The 21623-nt window shown below is 41.6% G+C and overlaps 1 protein-coding gene across 2 annotated transcripts in view; it reads right to left on the bottom strand.

Annotated features, from left to right (window-relative positions):
• Positions 1 to 10718, bottom strand: part of BEST3 (bestrophin 3) — a 46847-nt gene extending 36129 nt beyond the window's left edge. The window contains exon 1 of one of the 2 annotated variants that reach the window (XM_040344019.1): positions 10335 to 10718. The gene's annotated coding sequence lies outside the window, so the exon portion shown is untranslated. The remainder of the gene's footprint in view (positions 1 to 10334) is intronic. The other variant, XM_040344018.1, reaches the window with a different exon arrangement.
• Between the last annotated feature and the right edge of the window lie 10905 nt (positions 10719 to 21623).

The raw sequence follows: 21623 nt of genomic DNA, 5'->3' as shown, positions 1-21623 counted from the left end.
CAAGTCCATCTAGTTTAACCACTTGCCAACCAGCCGCCGTCGTTATACCGGGGCAGTTTGTCGGCTTCTCTAAGGAGACATAGCAGGCGCACGTGCCGCTGTACGGTGGGGGACCACCCGCAATCATGGGAATGAGCACCAAATGGGGATCTGTCAATGTAAACAGACAGATCCCTGTTCTGACAGGTGAGTTAGAGAGAGATTTGCTGTTCCTAGTGATTAGGAACAGCGATCTCTCTCATCCTCCAGTCAGCCCGGCCCCCATACAGTTAAAAACACTCTCAGGGAACACACTTAACCCCTTGATCGCCCCCTAGTGTTAACCCCTTTCCTGCCAGTGACATTTATAGTGGCTATTTTTAGCTCTGATCGGTGTATAAATGTCAGTGGTCCCAAAAATGTGTCAAAAGTGTCCGATCTGTCCACTGCAATGTCACAGTCCCACTAAAAATCACAGATCACCGCCATTACTAGTAAAAAAAAATATATATAAAACAATAAAAATTCCATAAATATATCCCCTATTTTGTAGATGCTATAACTTTTGCGCAAACCAATAAATATACACTTATTGCGTTGTTATTTTTTTTTTACCAAAAATATGTAGAAGAATACATATTGGCCTAAACTGATGAAGAATTTTTTTTTGGGGGGGGGGATATTTATTATATCAAAAAGTAAACAATGTTGTTTATGTTTTTTAAATTGTCGCTCTTTGTTTGTTTATAGTGCAAAAAATAAAAATAGCAGAGAAAGAAAACTGTATTTGTGGGTTGCACAACCGTGCAATTGTCAGTTAACGTGACGTAGTGCCGTATCGCAAAAAAAATCCTGGTCATTAAGGGGGAACATTTTCCGGTCTGTAAGTGATTACCCAAAAATAAAAAAAATATTATTATTATACAGGATTTATATAGCGCCAACAGTTTACGCAGTGCTTTACAACATCAGGGAAGATATTATAGTTACATTACAATTCAATACAGAAAGGATCAGAGGGCCCTGCTCGTTAAAGCTTACAATCTAGAAGGGAGGGTCAAGTGGAACAGAGGGTAGTAGATGTGGGGGGTGATCAGATGGACAGAATTAAAATACCCCTTATGTATTTGTACACATTGATCATATCCCCCTTAAAGGAGCCTGAGCTTGTTTGGCTGGGCTTCCCCTATGGATCACTGGAGTGCAATTCGTTTTGCACTCCTGTGACCCGTTTTCAGTAGAGAGCGGCCTGAATTACGCTCTGTGCTGATGTCACTGGAATCAGTCCAGGCACCACATCATCACAACAATAAAGTCTGGATCCGCCAGGTGCCTGGACTTATGCCTGTCTCAGACTCTCAGCGAGCCGCTGAGAGACTGAGACGGCCACTCCTGCCCCTCCACAGCTCAGCGACTGACAGGCAGCAGCTCCCTGCTCTGGGAGCTTAGAGAAGCGAAGCCATCGGCGGTGTTTTATCTCTCGGTTCTCACTGCAGAGGCGGCGGTGGACAGATGTAGCATCGGACTGATGCTGCATCAACCTAGGGAAGTATAAAAGTAAAAAAATACCATACTTCTCTTTTAATCGCCTCTTCTCAAGAGAGAATAGACTCAGTTCCTCTAATCTTTCCTCATAGCTGAGCTCCTCCATGCCTCTTATCAGTTTTGTTGCCCTTCTCTGCACTTTCTTCAGTTCCTTTTTGAGAACTGGTGCCCAAAACTGAAGTGCATATTCCAGATAAGGTTTTACTAATGATTTTTACAGGTGCACAATTATCTCTCTGGTGTCCATACCTCCCTTGATACAAGAAAGGACTTTGCTCACTTTGGAAACAGCAGCTTGGCATTCCCATAGTGCATCCCAGTGCCATCTCCTCCTCGGGTACATAAAGGGGCAAGCACCTGGCCATCCACATAATGTAAAAAAAAGCATGATTCATCAAACCAGAGCACCTTTTTTTATTGCTCCGTCCAGGCCTAATGCATACATGCCCATTGTAGGTGCTTTTTGCTGTGAACAGGGGTCAGGGCATTTCCCCAAACGCAACAAAGTGCGATGCACTGTGTGTTCTGATATCTTTCTATTGGAACCAGCATGGATTGTTTCAGCAATTTGAGCTACTGTAGCTCTTCTATTGGATCTCACTAAACAGGCCACACTTCGCTGGTGTCAAAGGTCAATATATCCATGCTGCCAAGTGCACAATAAACATAAATACATAAGATACTTTGAACCTATGTGCTGTCTGTGGGACCACTCTGCTGTGTGCTCTCCCTGATCAGAGTTTAAATTTCACACTCATAGTTACATAGTTACATAGTAGATGAGGTTTAAAAAACATACAAGTCCGTCAAGTCCAACCTATGTGTGTGATTATATGTCAGTATTACATTGTATATCCCTGTATCTTGCGGTCGTTCAGGTGCCTATCTAATAGTATTTTGAAACTATCAATGCCCCCTGCTGAAACCACCGCCTGTGGAAGGGAATTCTACATCCTTGTGGCTCTTACAGTAAAGAACACTCTATGCAGTTTAAGGTTAAACCTCTTTTATTAAAATTTTAGTGAGTGGCCACGTGTCTTATTAAACTCCCTTACGCAAAAACGTTTTATCCCTATCATGAGGTCACCAGTATGGTATTTATAAATTGAAATCATATCCCCTCTCAAGCGCCAAGATAATAAGTTCAGTGCTCGCAACCTTTCTTCATAACGAATATCATCCAGAACCTTTATTAGCTTTGTTAGTCATAGCTATGCCTAAGCAACAATGATGTTGTGAAACGCGTCAGCTGTTTTTCCTGGTTTTGTTGTCACATGAACGTTGACTATTCATTACAATAAAGGCTTTTATATGAGTTCGGCTGTCCAGAATCCATTTCTTCAATATTACTCGTGCTGAGCCTGCACCTGGCTTCCACTATGAGGAGGGTGTTTTCTTTAGTTCACCACCTGGAGCAGTTCACCCTTTTGTGCCCTTCTTTGTACTCGCTCCATTTCCAGTACATCCTTCCTGAGGACTATTGCCCAGAAATAGACAGGATACTCTAGGTGAGGCCGGACCAAAGTCTTTTAGAACGGGTGAATTATCGTTTTATCCCTGGAGTTAATCCCCTTTTTAATGTATGCCAATATTCTGTTTTCTTTGTTAGCAGCAGCCTGTCATTCTATCCCATTGCTGAGCCTATCATCTACTAGGACCCCCAGGTCCTTTTCCATCCTAGATTCAGCACATTTCTTTAGTGATTTTACACTGGGTTCATGTCTGTTTTTGGGCCTGTTCCTTGATCTACTGTACATCTCTGGTGCTGCAGGTTGCTCTGCAGGGCCACCCCCTTTTTTTTTTTTAAATATATTTAATATTTAATTGTCCATAATTTTTTCCTATCCTAGCCTTGATTCAGCTTGGAAGGCCACCTTGCTATGTCAGCATGATGTTTTGTAATGCCCTTTTCTTATCTCTGGCACTTGCCATTAGTGCCAGGGTTTGGCTCCATCCTTCAGCTAGGCCAATTTTGTATGTACTACTTTGTTGTTGTTTTGTGTTTTCTATTTGTCCACTATTCTTCTAGCTGAAACTTTGACCTTGGCACTTGATGATGCCATTACATGTGGGTTGTAATGATGGGAGGGATGTTTAGGGTATATATGTTGTTTTGTTTAACTTCACAGTTGTTCTGAGATGGAAAAGCTTTTACTGTACCTTGTTGAAATGTCAAAATAAACCATATTACTGAGTGTTCACCTTTCAAGCCCCAGGGGGTGCTGCCTTATTTTTTCATTACCATTTTTTTGTGTATATACACACTACTGTATAAACATTTTAGGCAGGTGTGAAAAATTGCTATAAATAATAATGTTTTCAGAAATAGGAGTGTTACTAGTTTATTTTATCAATTAACAACATGGAAAGTAAATGAACAGAAGAGAAATCCAAATTAAATCAATATTTGTTGTGACCACCCTTTGTCTTCAAAACAGCATAAATTCTTCTAGGTACACTTGTATATACTTTTGGAAGGAACTTAGCTGATAGGTTGTTCCAAACATAGTGGAGAACTAACCACAAATCTTATGGTGACCTGGGCTGCCTCAGATCCTTCTCCATTAAAGTTTCCTTGGCCAACCACTGTATCTACAGTCCTCAATGTTGCCCATGTATTTGTGCTTCTTCAAAAGAGATTGAACAACATTTCTTGAAACCCCAGACTGCTTTGAAATGCCTAGGAAAGACCCTGCTGATGCAGTATAACTACTTGGTGTTTTTTTTTTGCTGTGCTCTTGCCATGGGATATGACCTGTAATATTAAACTCTTTCACAACCTCACCTTAGTAGCAGAGTTTGTGTGTTCCTCGCCCAGTTTTAAGCTCACTGTGTTTTAACCTACATATGAAATTGATGATAACTAGCACCTGATTGGTATAATTGATTGATCATACTCCATACTCCTCCCAATATCCCTGACTTTGTGCAAGTGTACAAAGTGTGCAAGTGTAAGAATTGATGCTAGTTTAAAGGCAAAGGGAAGTCACACCAGATATTGATTTGATTTAGATTTTTTCTTCTGTTCACTCACTTTGCATTTTGTAAATTTATCAAAATAAGCAATTAAATGTATATATTTTGAAAGCATTCATATTTTACAGCATTTCTTAACACCTGCCTAAAACTTTGGCGCTGTACTGTATATATATCAGTGAGGGTCCTTTCTCGGGTCCTGTGTGTGCAGTGGCAACTACTGGAATGTTTATACAGTACTGTGCAAAAGTAAGTGCCCAGTCTAGCTAAACTTTTCATGGTGAGCTAAGAGATGTAAGTATATCTATGGAATGCAATGCCTTATTTGAACTATTACAAACATTACATATTTTGTTTATTTGGAGAAGAGATATGGAGTCCCTAAATCACTTCATGGGCTTACTTAATCAGAATGATCAAAGTATCAAATTGTCGTATGCTTATAGCAAGAAGAATTAAACTTTCCAGACCTGACCCTCCTTTTAGTAAATAACACTGTAAAAACTAAATCATTAACAGTCATCTCAATAGCAATTTTGGTGCATCTATTTAGTGGTTGCCACAACATGCAGAATTTCATCTGTTTGCTGCAGGACTTTCTTTATATTTTAGCAATATGGGACTTCATGAACTGTAACCAAAGTAAATGTAACCTTATTTCTCAGTAATCTGAGCTATGCTTTTATTCTTTATATTTTTTAATTTAATAAACTCCTTTGCATTTTTATCAGACTCCAGTATTGCCCTTTGCTGCCCCAGTAGCCGCTTTATCTCCTGGTTTCCCCACTTTACTTTTTGTCTAGTCTACTTGGCTATGGCAGCAACACCAAGGGTGAGTGGCATAGGGTTTGAATTAATTCACATAATTGGTAGAGGTCCCATCAGTGGACCCGTCATCTTTTGGTTTGTAATTGAGAGTAACTTGGTTTGAGAGCCTTTTGCAAGACAAGCAACATTTTTAATAAATTTTGATTTGATATACAAGCGATGTCTTAATAAAAAAGTAGCGTCATGTCACAACTGAGTATAAAAGAAAAGAAATGGTTACATTTAATGAAGGTAGAACATTTAGCAACATATTGCTACACTTAGAGGCACTTCTCCTTTTTTATACTCTGTAGCTCCTGCTGGATTTTGCTTCTAATCCCCTTGTGGAGGCTTCTATTTGTGGATGGACATTTTATGGTTACACAACCTGGTCACATTGCTATAATCTTTTTTATATGGACTATAAACGGAAGGACTTATAAATAAAAGATTGTGGAACGAATCATTTCAGTTTCCATTATTTCTTATGGGGAAATTTGCTTTGATATACAAGTGCTTTGGATTACAAGCATGTTTCTGGAATGAATTATGCTAGCAATCCAAGGTTTTACTGTATTTAAATTGCTTTCCTTGTACTGATGTTTTTTGCCCACTAGAGGGCTAAATTATCTATTTGACCTTTCACCCATGTTTATTTGCAAACATTGTCATATATAAAATAATCTATTAATGACGTAGTGAATAGCTTCCTTTTTTATATAAATGCACAGTTTTAAATTGCAGTGCAAACTGCTACAAAAATCAAACCCTCACTCTCGATTGCATCAGCTTCTTTTATTTTTGGTCTACAACATGGCCGAAAGGTCAGTCCGGCTCCTCCCTATAGGTGATTAATGGGCTACACAAACATGGTGTCACAGTGGTTTTTCATTGATATAGCAGTCTGTTTGTTTGGTGTATGTGATTCTCACTGTGCAATAAATACTACATTATTACCATCTTTGCTGGCTCCAATGTGAGCGTTCTTTGCTGCAGCTTGAATCGGTGCTGGGAACTGGAGAGGAGAGCACCGTGGATAGACGCATAAGCTACCCCAGAGGACACCTACTTATGATGACATGCCAAGCTTGCTACACATTTTGTAGCACATTTTCTGGTTAGTACTGATTTTATGATATGGTAGCTGGTGCTTCTTTACATTGAGAACAAATAGAGAGAACCCTCATAGTGGGACTTTTTAGACACAAAGTCAAAAAAGTACATTAGTAGAAAGAAAAGATTGGATAAATGTGGATCCATACCCCTATGGACAAATACATTGTGATTACTGCATGATGTCTGACTATATGGAAACTGCATCCAAAAACTGCAAAAAATCCATATGTCATATGATATAATATCTCCTCATTATCTATCGGTGACCCTAGAATTGAAGCATAACCAAGTATTGCTGGTTGTGCTTGGACATTTTAGATTTTGCACATATGATATTCACTGTTTTACTGAAACCCCTTTGGATCACTGCTCTGGCACTGACCCCTGGCACCCCCTGGTGACACTCAAAGGACAACTAGCAGCTTTTTTTAAACTTTGGGTATTTTCTCTAGACGCATTTACCATCTCAAAAGAAAGCAAATTGTTCCCTTTTGCTTATGTTCATGCACCCCTGAAGAAGAAAATACATTTTTGAAGGTGTTTTCCATCATCATTCTTTGTTCTGTGACTTTTTGCCAATATACTGTATCTAGTCCTAGTACCCAACCTATTTTTAATATGTATGGTCAGTTTTTTGTGTAATAATAAAGAATCTGTAAATTGTTTATCCTATCTAAAACACACTGACACTGATACTAAATTTAATATATATATATATTTTTTTAATCCTGCCCAAAATATACTGATCATGACATTTGACCCTGACCTTGACCCAAACACTAACCCTGGTATCTTTCCTCTCCATTCACAGAGAGAGAAACACAGCAGCACACTCCCAGCACAAAGACAAATACGCATAAATGCGTAAAAAAGGGCAGTCCAGTGAGACCGCATATATGTGTACTGTTGGCGTGAAGGGGTTAAGGCAGCAGATGAAAGACGCATTATGTTTACTTTCCTTCAACATCAGAATATTTCCAGCAGTGCCAGCAGCACAGAACTGGTAGAAACCAGTGGGACCCAGAAACACCTATCTACTGTCCAGAGAAGTCTGGCTAGAAGTAGCCTATATGGAAGAACTGTGGCCAAAAAGCCATACCTCTGATGTCAAAACATGGCTAAGCAACTCAACTATACACGAAAACACAGGAACTGGGCTGCAGAAAAATAGCAGCAGGTGCTCTGGACTGATGAGTGAAAATTTGAAATATTTGGCTTTACCAGGAGGCAGTTTGCTGAAGGTTTGGAGAGCAGTACAATAGTGTCTGCAAGCAGCAGTGAAGCATGGTGCAAGCTAGCGGCTGCATTTCTGCAAATGGAGTTGGAGATTTGGTCAGGATCAATGGTGTCCTCAATACTGAGAAATACAGGCAAATTTATTCTGCAGCAGGACAATGACCCTGAACATCCAGGGAAGAACAAGGAGTCCTGGAAGTGATGATTTGGCCCCCACAAAGCCCTGATCTCAAAATCAAGTCTGTCTGGGACTCTATTAAGAGACAGCAGGATTTAAGGCAGCCTACATCCACAGATGACCTGTGGTTAGTTCTGCAAGATGTTTGGAACAACCTACTTGCCGAGTTTCTCTGTGGATATGTACCTAGAAGAATTGAAGCTGTTGTGAAGGCAAAAGGTGGTCACAGCAAATATTGATTTGATTTAAATTTATTTTCTGTTCATTTTTTTTCCCCACAGAAATCTCTTCTGTTCATTTACTTTTTTTTTTTCCTTTTTACTAATTTTGTTAATTAATAAAAATAAACTAGAAACACTTCTATTTCTGAAAGCATACTTAATTTACAGCATTGTACCACACCTTCCTAAAACTTTTGTACAGTACTGTAGTAATTATATATATATTTATATATACACACAGTGGGGCAGATCCACATACATACACTGCGCCCGGCGCAGATGTAAGATACGCTACGCCGCTGTAACTTACCTGGCTTTGGTTTGAATCCTCAACGAATTAGCGCCGTAAGTTACGGCGGCATAGTGTATCTCTCGCGGCGGAATTCAAATTGGGCGGGTAGGGGGCGTGTTTCATTTAAATGAAGTGCGTCCCCGTCGCCGAACAAACTGCGCATGCGCCGTCCGTAAAAACTCCCAGGGTGCATTGCTCCAAATGAGGTTGCAAGGACGTCATTGTTTTCAACGTTAACATAAATGGCGTCCAGCCCCATTCACGGACGACTTACGCAAACAACGTAAACATTTTAAAATTAGACGCAGGAACGTCGGCCATACATAACATTGAGTACGCCACCATATAGCAGCTTAAATTATACGCCGGGAAAAGCCGAACGGAAACGACGTAAAAAAATGCGACGGCCAGTCGTACGTTCGGGGATCGTCAGAAAATAGCTAATTTGCATACTCGACGCGGATTACGACGTGAACGCCACCTAGCGGACGTCGAAAAATTGCATCTAAGATCCGACGGCGTACGAAGACGTACGCCTGTCGGATCTAACACAGATGCCGTCGTAGATTGTTTTGTGGATACCAAAACAAAGATACGACGCGCAAAATTCGAAATTACGCAGCGTATCAAGAGATACGCCGCATAATTTCTTTGAGGATCTGCCCCAGTATATGTTTTCCAATGTCTGATGTGAAATTGCACATTAGAACAATACTACAAAATGCAAAATGAATCTTCTATTACCACGTTTTGTGTTAATTAGAACTCTTTAAGAACTTAAGCTTCGTACACACGATCAGTCCATCCGATGAAAACGGTCTGAAGGACCGTTGTCCTAGGTTAACCTATGAAGCTGACTGATGGTCCGTCGTGCGTACACACCATAGGTTAAATAACCGATCGTGTCAGAACGCGGTGACGTAAAAAACACAACGACGTGCTGAAAAAAATGAAGTTCAATGCTTCCAAGCATGCGTCAACTTGATTCTAAGCATGCGCGGGTTTTTAACCGATGGTTTTGCATACTAACGATCGGTTTTGACCTATCGGTTACCATCCATAGGTTAAATTTTAAAGCAAGTTGCCATTTTTTTAACCTAAGGTTAAATAACCTATGGGGCCTACACACACTCGGTTTGGACTGATGAAGACCGTTTTCATCGGTTTAACCTATCGTGTGTATGAGGCTTTAGAGTGTCTGCACATAAAGCCGACCGGATTATTTAAAAGGTTATCTTTAAAAAGATCTGTAATAAAACAACAGTCCTTGAACATCACAACCCAAACAAATGAAAGCAGAAGGAACAGTCTGTACTTTGTCATTGCATGGGCATGTACATGCTACTCAGATATAAAAGAACATGATTCTCAACTAATTTTTTCATTACTGTAAAAACTAAAGCATAATAACCAAGCATGTGAATGCTGCAAACTATTTAAATCTGACCACAGCTCAGCATGCGAGATGTGCACTATTAGTATATAGCACAACCATTATTTTAATACGATGTTAAACAACATAAAAAGTTTATTCTGTGACCTTTGAGGGTATTTATAAGTGAAAGACCTGCAGACCATTACACCAGGGCTGTCCGCCTGTAGGCCTGAGAGCAAGAAGAAGACAGGATTTTCCATGACCCAAATCTTCTAAGGAATCTTTCATAAACTGCAGTGTTAGAATATCTGACCTGTAACCATGCATGCATTTATAATACAAGAATTCATCTATAAACAAGCTCTTGGATCATGTTAACTATTATTATGTAATGCAATTTATTTGGAATGAAATGTATTGAGTTATATAAAGTTATTTTATAGTTGTAATATAACTTGGTTAATATGCAGAATAAGTTAAATAAAATGGAATGCACACATTTGTAATATAACTTTTATTATAAATAGGTTACAAAGTAAGAATGCTCATAATATTCATGCAAGTAGCCAATCATTCTGAGATAATGAAAGAAAAGTGTATTGGACTAACCTGATATGGCAATCAGGGCAGTATCCTTACAAAGTCCTTGTTGAGGTTAAAAAATACTGTAACGTTCAGAAATGGTACTCTCACAGTTGCCTTCTGCTGGCAATCAAGTCTCTTCCCAAGGAGCAGTAAGGAGTCCCTGGAGACCAGACTGACGAGCACAGGAGGGAAGAGTGTCTTTCTTGCTGGAAGCCTGTTTGTGCCAACACGCACACTGTCAGTTACATCAGAGACTGTTCCATGGGACAAAAACAGCCAACAGCTGCTGATCTTGCGCTCTCCTATTCTATATTTATAAATCCACCTGCCATTCAAAGAAGACCATTGACTAAGGGATCTTTAACCAATCTTAAAGCACATTAATATATCACTAAAGACTAATAGATAGCCAATTTACGGTATGTAATGCCTTCTGGTCTATATACACATTGATCACTTGGGTTATCTAGTTTAGAAAACAAAAATGTGGTTAATAGGAATTTAGACTCACTCCAAAACACTGGCCTAAGAGAAGAAAAGTACTTGTAAATAATAATAGCTAGATTCATACATGTTGTCCTAACTTTGCGGCATAGCTTGTTTACACTACGCCGCCGTAAGTTAGCGAGGCAAGTACATGATTCTCAAAGTACTTGCCTGCTAAGTTACGGCGGCGTAGCGTAAACCGGGCGGCGTAATGGCGCCTAATTCAAATTTAGCTGAGGGGGTGTGTTTTATGTTAATGGGGCTTGACCTGACATTTTTGACGTTTTTTGGGAACGGCGCATGCGCCGTCCGCCTACATTTCCCAGTGTGCATTGCGGCAACGTACGCCGCACAGGGCCTATTGATTTTGACGTGGACGTAAATTATGTAAATCGCTATTACGTAAATTACGTAAATCACGGACGACTTAGGCAAACGACGTAAAATTTTCGAATTTCGACAAGGGAATGGCGGCCATACTTAACATTACTATTCCATCTATTTGATGGAATAACTTTAGGCCTGCTAATGCGTTACGTAAACGGCGTATCTGTACTGCGTCGGGCAGGCGTACGTTCGTGAATAGGCGTATCTACTGATTTACATATTCTACGCCGACCGCAATGGAAGCGCCACCTAGCAGTCAGCCTAAAAATGACACTTTAGGATACAAGGGTGTAAGACACTTACGCTTAAACTAGGCTCAGATACAAGCGGCGTATCTGGTTACCAGAATATGCTTAAATTAGCGCTCACGCAAATTCTGACTTAGGCTGGCGTATCTACTGATACGCCAGCCTAAGTCTCTGTGAATCTAGCTATATATGTTCACATATAAATCCTTATTCTTTCACAAAAAAAGTAGGAGTGAAGACTGAAAGACTATTCAGGCTATTTTACTACAGGCTTAATCTTTCTTTGACTTCCTGCTGATATTACACAATGGGGCTTATGTATGAATATAGTATTATCACTAATATTTGTAGTTGTTCAGAGCAACCGTAACTAATTGTTTTACTTTGAACTCTGCACTGCAGAAAATGAGTTGTTTGGCAATGGCGTCAAGAAATTATATTGTAATGCCCCGTTGTTATGACCCTGCGAGAATATTCTGGGTTTAGTAAATATGGTTTTGGATCTCAACTGCGGAGGCTTCTCAGGGTTCAACCACCGGTTCACTCTCAATGAACAATAAGAGTTTGGGGTTTACTCATCACAACCTCCAGTGAGAAACAGAACTTATAAGTATGGTAGCTTATTACTTCATAAACTTAATTAGACAGCAGACTATGGAACAGTCCCTTGATATAGCTACTGGCAGCTCAGTAATAAGCAGACAGGTTGGCTGCGGCAGAATGCAAATGGCTCTACTATGGATTCAGTGGTCTTACTTAGGTGTGTGCAGGAAATAAACTTGAGCTGAGATAACAGACCCAGTAGTATAGCAGATACAAAGAATAAGAACACTGTCCCTTTAACAGCAGAGAAGATATACACTGTAATAACAGCTATTTGTCATTAGGGTACTTGCGGTTAGCTAGTAGCTTCAAGTGGAGGTTTCCAACAGAAAGGTTGCTGACATCCAGATAGCAGGGTTCAGGGAAGAGGTGCTGTGAAGCTGGATCAGGGAGGCTGGTTTGGCGTCAGGGCTGCTGGCAGATTTGGTCCGAGAAGGAGAGGCTGCAGAGGGGTCCCAATACACAGGTGGCGGCAGGCGTCCAACTGCAATATCTGAACACCCTGCCGCCGAACCTGAGGGTTTAAATAGCCCGGGCTCGTGAGAGGAGCCGGGCGCCGTACGCTGGAACGCACTTCCGCGTTCCATCGTGAACCGCAGACGTCCGCGCACCGGAAGTGACGCGGATGTCTCATTGAATAGAGCGCAGCTGTTAGGGTGAGATACAGCTGCGCTCGTACACACTGAATTAACGCTGATAGCGTTACATACTCCCCTCCTCAAGGGAGCACCTCCGATGCCCCTAGTAAGAGATGGTCTATCAGGATACCTGCGATGGAATTGTTTAATGAGTCGAGGAGCGTGAATGTCTGAAGAACATTCCCAGGAGTCATCAATGGAAGAATAGCCTTTCCAACGTATCAAATATTGGAGGGAAGAACCTCTTTTCCTAGAATCGAGAATTTTCTCTACTTGATATTCGGTCTCACCAAGAACTTCAACTGGAGGAGGGGGTTGAGGATCTCTGTTAGGAAATGGATTAGGTTTGTATGGTTTGATAAGTGAAACGTGGAATGATGGATGAATCTTCCAATTTGAAGGTAGTAGTAGTTTGACAGCGTTAGTGTTTATGATCTGAGAGATTGGGAAAGGACCAGTGAATTGACGGCCAAGTTTCTTAGAAGGAATTTTAAGACGTAAATTCCGAGTGGATAGCCAGACTAAATCGCCAACATTGTATGAGGGAGGTACTGTTCTATGTGAATCATAATATCTCTTTTGTCTTTGCTGCGCAGCCTCAAGGTTAGAACGGAGTATGCTCAGAGTTTCTTTTATGGTTGAAAGATATTGATCGAGAGCGGGAACCTTATTTGGGTGTAAGATAGAAGGTATACTATTGGGATGGAATCCATAGTTGGCGTAAAACGGTGAGAACTGAGAGGAAGAGCTGGTGGCGTTGTTGTAAGCAAATTCAGCGTGAGGAAGTAGATGAAACCAGTCATCTTGGAGATGTGTACAATAACAACGTAAATACTGTTCAAGTGTCTGATTGACACGTTCTGTTTGTCCATTTGTTTAAGGGGTGGTAAGCGGTAGACATGCGGTGATCTATTTGTAAGTTTTGACAAAGAGCTTTCCAGAATTTCGAGATAAACTGTGAACCACGATCTGAAATGATCTGGGTAGGCAAACCATGCAACTTAAGGACATTGGAGATGAAAGCTTCTGCTGTCTCTTGAGAAGTTGGTAACTTTTTTAAAGGAACGAAGTGAGCCATCTTCGTTAGAACGTCGACTGAGACCATGATGGTATTAGCGCCGTGAGACCTAGGGAGATCAACTATGAAATCCATGGAAATGACGTCCCAGGGTCTATTAGGTACTGTGATAGAAGTTAGCAGTCCATAAGGAGGCTTCCGTGAATGTTTGTTAGTGGCACAGATATGACAGGAACCGACATAGTCCTGAACTGTTTTTGTCAAATGGGGCCACCAATAGTCTCTCTTAACGAGATGTATGGTCTTACTGACTCCAGGATGACCTGCGAGAGGAGAATCATGGAGTTGTTTGAGCAGTATGAGTTGCAACTTCGGTGGGATGTAAATTTTATCATTGAAGGTAAATATTCCATTAGATTGTTTTAGTAGTCCCTCAGGCAATTGAGAACCCTCTTTGGAAAGGGTTTGAATAAGCAACTCTTTAAAGGACGTAGTTGTACCAATGAATCGGTTGGATGAAATAATGGAGAGAGGGGGAATCTCCCTAGACTGATCTTCGTACATGCGTGACAAGGAGTCGGCTTTAATATTTTGTGTTCCTGGGAGGTAGGAAATGTTGAAGTCGAATCTATCAAAAAATAAGCTCCATCTAACTTGGCGAGCAGATAGAGTCTTACATGCTTTTAGATGTTGTAAATTGCGATGGTCTGTGAGGATGGTAATAGGGTGCGAGGAACCCTCCAGTAGATGTCTCCAGTTGGCCAAGGCATCTTTTATTGCCAAGAGTTCCTTTTCCCCAATAGGATAGTTCTTTTCCGCCGGTGATAGTGTTCTGGAATAGAAGGCAACTGGATGCAATGGTTCTGATAATGTTGATTGTTGAGAGAGTACCGCACCCAAAGAAAAATGTGAGGCATCGAGTTCCAGTGTGAAATGGTATAGTGGGTAAGGCAACTGAAGAATGGGAGCGGAGGTATAACTGACTTTGAGTGTATCAAAGGATCTCTGTGCTTCCTTGGACCAAGAGAAAGGTGTTTTTGAACTAGTTAAACTAGTTAATGGCTTTACAATCGTTGAAAAATTCTTGATGAATTTTCTATAGTAATTCGAAAATCCAAGGAATCGCTGGAGGGCCTTCCTAGTTTGGGGAATCGGCCAGGACAAGATGCAATCCACTTTGGAGCGATCCATCTGAATTCCGTTAGGGGTGATCTGGTAACCGAGAAAGGAGATACTAGTTTGACTGAAAACACACTTCTCCAGTTTAGCATATAAGGAGTGTGTTCTGAGTCTAGCCAGAACCCAACGCACGTGTTTATTGTGTTCCTCCGGAGTGTCCGAATAAATTAAAATGTCATCCAGGTAAACTACAACACAAATGTCTAGCAGATCGTGAAAAATATCATTAATGAACCTCTGAAAGGTTGCTGGGGCATTACATAACCCGAAGGGCATAACCACACTCTCGAAAAGACCATATCGCGTCTTGAAGGCAGTCTTCCATTCATCACCCGAACGGATTCTTATCAAGTTGTAAGCCCCCCTGAGATCTAGTTTTGTGTAGATTTTGGAAGTCTGGAGACGTTCAATGAGTTCTGGAATAAGTGGTAACGGATACCTATTCTTTATAGTGATATTATTGAGAGAGCGATAGTCAATTACTGGCCGAAGTGATCCATCTTTTTTTTTAATAAAGAACAATGCTGCACTTGCCGGAGAAGTGGAGGGCCTAATAAATCCTTTCTTGAGATTCTCATCCAGGTATTCTTTCAAATGTACCAGCTCTGGTTGTGATAAGGGGTAAATCCGAGCGGTAGGTATAGGCTTGTCAGAAATAAGGTCTATAGGACAGTCATAAATCCTATGTGGAGGAAGTATGTCTGCATTGGTCTTGCTGAAGACATCAGCAAATTCATGTAAATGATCTGGCAGATTAGCCGGGTGCACTTCTGAAAAGGAGATCATGCAAGAAGGGTAACAGAATTCTTTACAGTAGGTAGACTGTAGGGAAAGAGAGTTTGTGGACCATAAGAAAGTCGGTTGATGAAGAAGTAACCATGGAAGACCTAAAACTATAGGAAATACAGGGGATGAAATAATATCAAAAATTAGGGTCTCCGTATGACCACTTGCACAAGTAACCCCAAGAGGGGATGTTTGAGTCGAGACTGGACCGGAAGAAGAACTAGAACCGTCAATAAAAGTGAGTGACACAGGAGTATGCTTGAACACACAAGGAATTTTATTAGATTTTACAACAGTTGAATCTATGAAGTTGCCGCAGGCTCCGCTGTCGACCATTGCTTCAATAGTAATCTCTTCTTGATCCCACTGCAGGGTAAGAGGAATAAAGACATAACGATTAGATGTGGTTCCAACTGAATTTAATTTACTAATGTGGGAAAAATTACCTTCAGTATTCCTCTTAAGAAGAGGACAGGTGGAGACGATGTGGTCTGGAGCTGAGCAGTAGAGACAGAGATTGTTGGCTCTGCGGCGTTGTTTCTCTGCTGAAGTCAAAGGTCCTTTAATAGCTCCAAGTTCCATTGGGGAATCTTTGGGAGGTGATTTGGACCTCCTATAGGAAATGACTGGGTAGATGGTGGCACGTTCAGCTTTTCTCTCACGCAAACGCCGATCTATCGTCACTGAGAGGTGCATAAGATCTTCCAGGGAATTAGGGAGTTCCACACGAGCCAGCTCATCCTTCATGGCCTCCGACAGACCCAACCGGAACTGGTTTCTAAGAGCAATATCGGACCATTGAGTCTCTCTGCTCCAGCATTTAAATTCAGAAATGAAGTCTTCCACAGGCCTCTTCCCCTGTTTAAGATTCCTGATTGAATTTTCAGCTGTTAGCTGTTTGTTGGGGTCTTCATATAACAAAGACATCTCATCAAGAAAAGTGTCAAAAGCCCCTAAGAGATCTCCATGTTCCTCCACATAGGTATCGGCCCATACTCTGGGTTCACCCCTGAGATAAGTAATTAACGTGAGGATTTTAATCCTATCAGAATAATAGGTACGTGGACGCAGTTCAAACATCAAGCGGCATGAACTAATAAATTGTCTGTAATTTTTTCTTTCACCAGAGAAAGGTTCGGGAGCACAGACCTTAGGTTCTGGTCTATCTCTGGCTTGTACAAAATTTTGATTACGTAAAGCATCATTCTCCATACGTAACTCATTCATATTAGCTGTAAGATTATCCACTCTTTGGGAAAGTGCAACCACATGATTTGCGAGCTCCGCTGGATCCATTCTTTCTTTTTGGTTCAGATATTATGTTATGACCCTGCGAGAATATTCTGGGTTTAGTAAATATGGTTTTGGATCTCAACTGCGGAGGCTTCTCAGGGTTCAACCACCGGTTCACTCTCAATGAACAATAAGAGTTTGGGGTTTACTCATCACAACCTCCAGTGAGAAACAGAACTTATAAGTATGGTAGCTTATTACTTCATAAACTTAATTAGACAGCAGACTATGGAACAGTCCCTTGATATAGCTACTGGCAGCTCAGTAATAAGCAGACAGGTTGGCTGCGGCAGAATGCAAATGGCTCTACTATGGATTCAGTGGTCTTACTGAGGTGTGTGCAGGAAATAAACTTGAGCTGAGATAACAGACCCAGTAGTATAGCAGATACAAAGAATAAGAACACTGTCCCTTTAACAGCAGAGAAGATATACACTGTAATAACAGCTATTTGTCATTAGGGTACTTGCGGTTAGCTAGTAGCTTCAAGTGGAGGTTTCCAACAGAAAGGTTGCTGACATCCAGATAGCAGGGTTCAGGGAAGAGGTGCTGTGAAGCTGGATCAGAGAGGCTGGTTTGGCGTCAGGGCTGCTGGCAGATTTGGTCCGAGAAGGAGAGGCTGCAGAGGGGTCCCAATACACAGGTGGCGGCAGGCGTCCAACTGCAATATCTGAACACCCTGCCGCCGAACCTGAGGGTTTAAATAGCCCGGGCTCGTGAGAGGAGCCGGGCGCCGTACGCTGGAACGCACTTCCGCGTTCCAGCGTGAACCGCAGACATCCGCGCACCGGAAGTGACGCGGACGTCTCATTGAATAGAGCGCAGCTGTTAGGGAGAGATACAGCTGCGCTCGTACACACTGAATTAACGCTGATAGCGTTACACCCGTATACACGATCGGAATTTCCATCGGGATAAACTCCGACAAATTTTTCAGACGGAATTCCATTCAAGCTGTCTTGCTTACACACTGTCACACCAAATTCCGACCGTACAAAATGCGGTGACGTACAACACTACGACGAGCCGAGAAAAATGAAAGTTCAATGCTTCCGAGCATGCGTCTGCTTGATTCTGCGCATGTGTGTTTTTTTTCTCCGTCTGAGTTCCACATAGACGATCGGAATTTGCGAAATAATTTTTTTTCATCAAAAAAAAAAAAGAGAACACGTTCTCTTTCTAAGTCAGTCGGAATTTCCGATGGACAAAATCCGGTGGAGCACACACACGGTCGGAATATCCGATCAAAAAATTCCGTCTGAATTCCGATTGTGTGTACAAGGCATTAGTGGATCTTGCACTCTAGATAGGTTTGCCTATCTAGTGATGTCCCTCTCTCCCTTTTAAAAAAAAAAACACTTAGCATTTTTCTAAATTAATGCAAAGTGTTCTCTGGAATTTACCTTAAAGAGGACCTGCAGTCTGCTCACATAATTTGTAATAAAAACATCTTTGCCATTCTGAAACTTCCCTCTAACCACTTTGCATATTATTTTATATATACACTGTGATTCTGTACTTGTCAAATATGCTGCAGAATTCTCCCTCCACTAAGTCTGGCTTCAACAATTTTAACTGTGGGCAGCTGAAGCTGCTGCCTGTTCACTTCCTGGAATTACACAGAGACACAGAGCTCTGCAGCTCTCATTGGCCTTCTTATGACTCATGCCCCCTCCCTTTCTGGCAAACTCTCACGAGATTATGTCCCATTTTCATACACAGGAAAGTGTCAGTCAGGAGGAGCCCGTTGCCAGCAGTCACACAGGGTCCCAGATCCCTCCTCTACTCCCTTCTGCTAAAAGGGCCAGGAAGAGCAGGAACCTGGATGAGGCCACAGCTGCCTTCCGTGGCCAAGCCACTAGTGGCATCAGGACGGACCCAGATGCAGCTGAGGCATTTGGGTGTCTGACGGCAAATAAGTTAAGGGAGATGGATGTGGAGCAAAGGAGAATGTGTGAGGAACTCATGCTGCAGCTCCTCAACAGGGGGGGGGGGGACAAATTACATCCATTACCCACATTTGTGATTTGGAGGCCCCACCACAGCCACCCCACCCACCACAGCAGCATGGCGTACAGTGGCAATTCCAGCCACAAGACCCCCAACAAGCCCACTGGGCTGGGGATTTTCAGCCCTTCAATTACTAATTTTCTTTTTTCTTTCTATTTGTTATACTTTATTTATTTTTGTATGCATAGAATGCACTTTTTGTTTTAAGTTATTTAGATTTGTATGGCAGATAGCATGTCTAATTTACTTTATTTATGTTTTTGAATAATGCACAATAAAAAACAATTGTGTAGAATAATACTTGGCTATGTGTTTTACTTCAAATGACAGTTTGGGAGTAGGCAGTTACATTTAAAAACTACAATGTAAAATTAACAAGGGACACCAACATAGTTGTAGCTTTGATATAAAAAAAACTACGGTATAATGGTGTTGTGGTAACTTGACCAAAAAAATAAAATAAAAATATATAATATTATTCTTGATATCACTAGAAAAATAAAGCAGTTTTAAATACGTTTGGCAGAACTCCTCCGTCAGTATCACCAGCAAAGCTGCTTCATTATTATCCCATTAAAGAAGAAGAGAATGTGTGCTGCATTTCGACATTTCATAATTTGCCGCATCACGAATGCTAACACTCCATTGCGAACGCTAGTTTACAAGAAAGATCACTTCCGGCTTCCGAGCATGTGTGTTTCTACTTTTGACTTTTGTCTGACGGACTTGTGTACACACGATCGGAAAATCCGACAACAGACCGTTATCCGCAGAAAATTTTAAAGCCTACCATCCAACATTTGTCTGTGGAAAATCTGACAATTGTCGGTTGGAGCGTACAAACGGTAGGATTTTAGGCCAACAGTCTGTCAACACACAATTCCATTGGAAAATCCGATCATGTGTACGAGGCTTAACTGTCCAGGATTTTTTTTTTACTCAAGAAAGTTTGTTCCAAAATGATAAACACATCCCAACATCTACAGCTTACAGCTCATATTCTATTCCTTGATCATCTTATCACTCTATTAGATCAGCCTGAGATCATACTTTCCATTTAAATAATAGTCTTGTCACAGAATGCATGATAATAAACATGTATTAAATGAAAGCTAAGCTTAAAAATAGGATTTTTTGTACTTAACGTAAAATCCCTTTCTCTGTCGTCCATGGACGGAAACAGCCTCTTCAAGTCTTGACAAGTGGGTTATGTTCCTGTTTACAGGAGAGGACTAGGCAGAAACATGTTAGATATTCAGATACATGTTATTTTAACCACTTGACCACTAGGCACGTAAACCCCCTTAATAACCAGACCAATTTTCAGCTTTCGGTGCTCTCACAATTTGAATGACAATTACTCAGTCATACAACACTGTACCCAAATGAAATTTTCGTCCTTTTTTTCACACAAATAGAGCTTTCTTTTGGTGGTATTTAATCACCGTTGGGTTTTTTATTTTTTGCGCTATAAAAGAAAAAAGACTGAAAATTCTGTAAAAAAAAATAATTTTTCTTTGTTTCTGTTATAAAATTTGGCAAATTTATTTTTTTTCTTCATTCTTTTGCATAAATGTGAAAGATGAAGTTACGCCGAGTAAATAGATACCCAACATGTCACCCTTTAAAATTGCACACGCTCGTGGAATGGCGCCAAACTTCGCTACTTAAAAATCCCCATAGACGACGTTGCAGGGTATTGCGGAGTATTGTGGGGTACTGCGGAGTATTGTGGGGTATTGCGGAGTATTGTGGGGTATTGTGGGGTATTGCAGGGTATTGCGGAGTATTGCGGGGTATTGCGGGGTATTGCGGGGTATTGCGGAGTATTGCGGAGTATTGTGGGGTATTGCGGAGTATTGCGGGGTATTGCGGGGTATTGCGGAGTATTGCGGGGTATTGCGGGGTATTGTGGAGTATTGTGGGGTATTGCGGAGTATTGCGGGGCATTGCGGAGTATTGCGGGCATTGCAGAGTATTTTGGGGTATTGCAGAGTATTTTGGGGTATTGCAGAGTGTGGGGGCATTGCAGAGTGTGGGGGCATTGCAGAGTATGGCTGGTACTGCAGAGTATTGCACAGGGAGGGATCGATGGCTGGATCTGTGACTGCATGTGTCACAGATCCAGCCCGCAGCAGCAGCAGCAGCTGCTGCTGCTTCCGCTCTCTCCCCTCTCCTCTCTCACACTGTACCGTTCGGTACAGAGAGGAGAGGGAGGAACCGGCGTCATCACATGACGCCGGTTTGTTTACTAGTGATCGCTCCGTCATTGGACGGAGCGATCACGTGGTAAACCGCCGCTATCAGCGGCGATTTACCGTGATCAGCCGGGTCCGGAGGACCCGGCGGTCACGGAGACTCCCGTGTGCGCGCCCCACAGTACATTGACGCCCTCCCAGAGTTAAGCAACCGCCTTGTAGACGTATTTCGTCTATAGGGCGGTTGCTAACTGGTTAACAGAGTTGAACAGCCCCGCCCAGGGGGCGGTCCCTCCGGACATAACCCACCTCCCTGCAGCATGCAGCCTCAGTTCGTAACAAGCAGTACAAACCTAAAAAGGAGGGGTGGGGGCTGTGTCTGTCCATGGACGACAGAGAAAAGGATTTTACAGTACAAAAAATCCTATTTTCTCTTATCGTCCATGAACGGACACAGCCTCTTCAAG

The sequence above is a fragment of the Rana temporaria genome, chromosome 3 (genome assembly GCF_905171775.1).
Source record: "Rana temporaria chromosome 3, aRanTem1.1, whole genome shotgun sequence".
NCBI classification, from domain to species: domain Eukaryota; kingdom Metazoa; phylum Chordata; class Amphibia; order Anura; family Ranidae; genus Rana; species Rana temporaria.
The sequence above is the reverse complement of the archived record's forward strand: the minus strand, read 5'-3'. Positions and strand labels throughout refer to the sequence as shown.